This window comes from Megalobrama amblycephala, linkage group LG15 (assembly GCF_018812025.1).
Source record: "Megalobrama amblycephala isolate DHTTF-2021 linkage group LG15, ASM1881202v1, whole genome shotgun sequence".
Lineage (NCBI taxonomy): Eukaryota > Metazoa > Chordata > Actinopteri > Cypriniformes > Xenocyprididae > Megalobrama > Megalobrama amblycephala.
In genome coordinates, this window is record NC_063058.1 from 31720331 (window position 1) to 31726461 (window position 6131).

The 6131-nt window shown below is 37.8% G+C and overlaps 1 long non-coding RNA gene across 1 annotated transcript; it reads left to right on the forward strand.

The window, feature by feature from the left end:
* The first annotated feature begins 806 nt into the window (after window positions 1–806).
* LOC125247521 lies at window positions 807–3811 on the forward strand. Its single transcript, XR_007180106.1, has 3 exons — window positions 807–2068; window positions 2270–2313; window positions 2409–3811. It is a non-coding gene; the product is annotated as an uncharacterized LOC125247521 (long non-coding RNA).
* Window positions 3812–6131: the final 2320 nt, after the last annotated feature.

Below are 6131 nucleotides of genomic sequence, written 5' to 3' on the forward strand. Positions count from 1 at the left end.
TGATTTTGGTATGGGGTAAGCTTATATGAAAAGAAAATTTAAGCATTTAAGAAATTTGTTAATTGACTGCATTTTGTGTGAAAATGACATGAATTGTGTTAATGATATGATCACAACAGACGGATGTTTTGCTAAATGTGTTTAGAGTTTTGAAAATGTGACTACAGAATGGACAAAAGTATGTTAGCAATTGAAAAAAACTGTAGTGCCCTACGCAGACCACATATTCTGTAAATATGAAACAGTGGTAGTGGAATCGCTGTAGTAAAAGCTTTACATGAAGCTTTTACTGAAATGAAAACATGAAATTGCTGCCATTGATCAACAACAAATCCACATGGCCTTTGGTTACTGTTGAAGCTTACTGTTCCACCACAGAATAAAAAAGTATGAAAGGTAATTGTGACTTTTTATCTCACAATTCTTTTTTTATTTCTTTTTTATTTTGCAATTGTGAGATTTCATCTCACAATTCTGACTTTTTTCCCCCTCAGAATTGTGATATAAACTAAAGGAATTATAGAAACTATAGAAAAAGTCAGAATTGTGAGATAAAAAGACATAATTACCTTTTTTATTTTCTATTCATGGCAGAAATAAGCTTTCATAGGTTCTACATGTGTAAGTGGAAAAAAACCCAGAGATGCACAATCCAGCACACAATTCTTCCTCCTCTCCTCTACCTCTTATTCTCCCTTGTCCTGATCCAACTTCTCCTTTCCTCCTTCATCTATTCTTCTCCCTTACCCAGACTTTTTTCTTTTTTTTTTTGCTCCTCTGTGTTGTTCTTCATCCACACTGAACAAATCCGATTCAAAGAGTCTTATTTTACTGTGTCCATGTAATGGAAAGAAATTGAACACCTGACTGCCTCCAACTGAGATTGGAATCTGCTATTTCTCAATATTTCAGTGATGATCTGCTAATTAAAAATGCTTATCAATTGTTTCAGTATTTGTTTTTATATTTTTTTTTTCCAGTAACATTGGGTCAACATTTAACATTGGGTCTTTATTTCTGACTTGCTCTGTAAGATGAGAAAGACAAATGATTTTGGTACGGGGTAAGCTTATATGAAAAGAAAATTTAAGCATTTTAGAAACATGTTAATTGACTGCATGTTGTGTGAAAACGACATGAATTGTGTTAATGGTATGGTCACAACAGACGGATGTTCTGCTAAATGTGTTTAGAGTTTTGAAAATGTGACTACAGATTGAACAAAAGTATGTTAGCAATTGAAAAAAAACTGTAAACTGCCTTATTTTGTGGTTAAATTTTATACTTATAAAGATTGTTATTGCATGATAATTGTTTTGGTTTTGTGATTGTAAAGGCTTACTTAAATAATTACTCATGAAAGATTATTTTGTATTTTGTTCCAGAACCACAACTTTGTCTTCAGTAAAGGCTTTAATGAGATTCTGTAGTCTGGGGTGAATTCTTCAAATTAGAAATCATATAGTTCTGACCGACTGTCTGCAGGGGTTTGAATTCACCTATATCAATACTAAAATTTAAAACCTCAGTCACAATTATTATTATTATTATTTTATTTTTTTGTTAAAGGTTTGGCATATTGCATAAATTGTGTTTGACTGAAAAGCTTATTTTGAAATATTCTACATTCTACGAATGATAAAACTGCTAGACGGTAAGATTTGTGAAGGAGCGCCACTGGTAGGAGCGTTTGAGTTATATAGTGGTTTTCAATTTGCATAACACTGACTGTAAAATATGTATTTTAGGTATGGGAATTGCATATTTTGAGTTTTGATATTTGGTATATGGTCATTTGGTCTACTTTTTGGGCTAGTTTTGACTGGTCATTGTGCTAGTTTAGTTACGCAGACCGGGCAACCCTGAAATCCAGTATCATGGTCTGGCCAATCCTATTCCAAACATCAATGATCTGACCTGATATTTCGCTCAAAGTGATCAGATTCTAACATTATTTCTCCTGTGTTTTCAGGCTCTTCTCTGATCATCCCTCTGGTTCTGTTTTTTCTGGTTCTGATCACAGCTGGACTCTTATTACTGTTTTTCTGTAAGAAGCGTCAGTCTCAAGGTAAAACTCATTCTTAACTTATTTAGATGCAGAAATTCACCATTTATACTGAGATTAAAACAGATTTCTTGATCTGTTTTCTCACTTTCTGTCATCACCTATAAGCTGCAATGAAACATGAGCAAAATACAGATATTTGATGATTGTGTGAAAGAATTTACAATTATAATGTAATTAAATTAGGACGCTTGTTTTTGGCAGGTGGTGATTCGTCATCTCAGACTGGACCAGGAAAACATGAAGTGGTGAGTCCAGTTACTGTATAAAATGATATTAATGTCTAATGCCTTCCATCCTGACGATCTTCAGAGCTGTAAATAATTTCTCTGTCTCTCCTCAGGTTTCTCACACTGGTTGTGATTATGAGGAGATTAAAGATGCTCACACACAATTACCCACAAACCCCTCTGATTCTAACTGCGTTTACACTACAGTTCAGAAAGCCACTGGTGACTCTCAGTGCTGCATCACATCTGCTGAGGATCTGAATTATGCTGTGGTGAATTTCCACAAGAAATCTGACTGTCCTGACAGTGTCAGTAGCAGGAATAATCAGGATTACAGTGAATACGCTGCTGTCAATCATCTCACTGCTTGACCAACAACAGCAGAGAATATAAATGAGCTGAATGTTTTATCACCTTGTCTTTAGCATTAAGTTTGCATGTTTGGTGTTTTTTGTAAGTCTTCAGTGATGCTCCTTTTCCTTATATTTTAGTCAGTTTTGTGAATCAGACTTTTGACTGTTGGAATGAAGTCTGTAATATGCATGAATTATGGAAAGCTGAAATGCACATAAAAGCACAATGTCTGAGCTTTATGAGTGTCTGTTGTGAAGCCTGAGGTCTTTTTAGCTTTTGCTCAAAAAATGTTTATTCCAGAAAATTCACTCCCCACTGATGTAATTGTAATGTAACAGAGACTCGTTCGAGCTCAGGTTGAGATCCATATGTGGCAGAATAAGTGATTTATCTTATTGGGCTGTTTGGGGTTTGGTTTTGAGCAGACCAATGAGGTAGAAGCGGCCGTACCATTTAAAGACCCTTACTTTGGTGAGTGTGTATGTATACTGCTGATTCCGGGTTCTCCTCTCCCTGGCATTTCCGTTCCCGTTTTTGTTCATGTTCAGGTATGTTGAGACTCTGCTGACGGTGTAATGATGTGTTCAGTTCGAAGCTAATATGAAATAGTTTAATAGCGGAGCTGGTGGCATAGGTGGCAAGTTTGTGGTGGAGTTTTCTCTTAGGTAGTTTGGTATCCGCATTAAATTTCTTGATCACTTGTGGTTGGAGGTATTTTTTGTATTGTTCATAGTAACAGATGTTAGCAGGTGTGTGAATGCTGGCCGGTAGACTGAGCAATGGCACCTGTTGTGAGTAACAATACCGCTTTGCGTCTGGTGTTTGTTCAACCCGTTAGCTGTTTTGCTGGTCATTTGGGCTGGTAGCTATGAGCTTTTTGTGTGCTAGGCTTCTTATTACATTTATTTTGATTTGCTTTCAAGTATAGTTTGTTTTTCTAGATTTTTCTTTTTTCTGTTGCTTGTTTTTTTTTTTTTTTTTTTTTTTTTTTTTGCAAACATTGCTCATTTATTTTGTTGCTGTCTTTGTGTTATTCTTTGTTGCTATTTCTGATTTGGTTTTGTTCTATTGCAGCTTTATTACAGTATGAATTTCTTTTCTTTTTTTCAGTGGCGCCCCCAGAAAATTTTAATAGGGGTGGCCAGACGAGGCCACAGCAATTCTTGGGGTGGCAAAAAAAAAAAAAAAAAAAAAAAAAAAAAAAAAAAATATATATATATATATATATATATATATATATATATATATATATATGTGTGTGTGTGTGTGTGTGTGTGTGTCTCACAGACACGTCAGGTTCCAACCTCCAATCACAACGCACGCCATCACCAGAAACCAGAATACTGATCACCGCCACCTGCACCTCATCACCGCACTCATCACCAGCACTATTTAACCCACACGCACACAGCACTCCACGTCCGGTCTCGTTCGCATATACCCATGTTATGCTTACCTCACGGACTCCTCTTCGTATACTCACCTGTCTCCAGCGTGTCTCCTTCCCTCTGTGTGCCTCGTCTGCTGTGTGGGTGTGTTTCAGTCAGCTCCTCAGTTCTCCAGCGATCTCCTCTGTGCTCCAGTGATCCCCAAGCTCCAACTTACATCTACCTGCAAAGAGAAAGGACAGTAACTATTCCTCATACTACCTGCTCAAACTACAATATAACCAGTTCATTCACCTGTGTGTGTTCCAGACATCCCAACCTGCAAAAAGTCATTTCAGGGAGGTACACCCCCCCCCCCCCCCCAAAAAAAAAGGAAGGAGCTATAAGCTAATAAGCAATTATTCGTTAATTATGTTTAAATATGTAGATTACTTTTACTATTTATATAAGCTGCTTATACTATTTATGTAAACTGCTTTTATTTATTTTCCATTGCAACTTTAAACAGGTCTAAGGAGTTTGTTGTTTTCATGTAGCCTTGGCAACTAGCCTGAATAATATGCACATGAAATGAAACTTGTCAACTCACCTCACTGATAATTGATTGGTTGATTTGCCGAAAAAGGCCATTCGGGATGCTCTCTGTCTTACATGCGCTACGCACACACGCACACACACACACGCAAGGTCTCTCTCTCGCTCCCTCTCCCTCTCTGGCGTGCGCGCGCTGGTTTGAAACACAGTCTCTATGCGCGCTCTTGCTCGCTCGCTCTAGATTCCGGGAGATTTTAACTAATTTGCGGGCATCAGGGAGCCGCTATCAATATGCGGGAGACTCCCGGAACTTCCGGGAGACTTGGGATGTCTGGTGTTCACCTGCTCTACTGTGGTCAAAATCAATTGGTAGTTATTAATAGAATAATGAGGACACAAACCTTTACATTCAGTCGCGTTCGGTCCCATTTATTTGCATACACATACCTACAGTACACCGTTTTAGTCCAAAAGTGTGCACATTTGTAGAAATACACATTTACCTCAGATTGCATTATGGTTTCATAATTACCGAGGTCCTAAAATATAGTTTGCTAGGGGGTTTGGGGGCATGCTCCCCCGAGAAAATTTAGATTTCTCTGGTGTACATATGTGCATTTTTAAGACGTTTTAAGGCCAACAAATTGGATAACAATAGCTTTAAAACCATGTTAACAAATACATGCATTCACAGTTTTGAGGCAGCTTTAATCGCATGTGTGGTAATTTCATGACTTAACTTACAACAGAGCAATGACGGTCATTGCTCGTATTCTTTTGGGCTTTATTTAAGCTATAATAAAGTAATTATGCAGCGCGCGCCGGCGCATTTGCGCATGCAATTCTTGAGTGCGCGCCGCGAGCACAGAATAACAGCTGATTGGACCTGTTCATTTTTCTGAATTTTACTGACATAGTCTGACAACATCTCATCTGACCGCAGTTCACTGTTGTTCAACTGAAGCTCCCTCGTCGTCACTTGTAGCCTATCTTTTCCAATTTTCATTGATTCAACTTATTCATTCAAAAAGCTGATTCAAAGAAACGGCGCCATTTGTTGCTCAGGGAGGCAATACAATGCTCTGGATTTGATCTGAACTATATTCGTTGGCGAAATTGTGCAGAAACAGGCAATGATGTCTAAAATGAAATGAATAAAATGTATATAACATTTGTTATGCTGATATCTGGAGAAAAACGGCACTCTTCATGTGATATTTATTAACACAGTGAAAGCGTGCACTCTAAATACGCACTGACACTTGTCTAATCTACAAGACAACATCACATACAGGGATGTCAGATCGATTGTGCATCGTTAAAACAACAATTATGATAAAATCATAGACTAAATATATCGCACACCCCTAACCTACCCTCTTCACAGTATAAATAACATTTGAAATTCAGGTCTGTAGACATTACTATTTAGACTCTTGGTGGCAGTGAAACAGCTACTCTCCCACATAGCAAATGTTTTCTGGCCCAGCTCCGGGCCACACGATCATGTTTCCCTCGGCCCAAGTACCGCAAAGAATGACGGCCCTGAAGTGGCCCAGA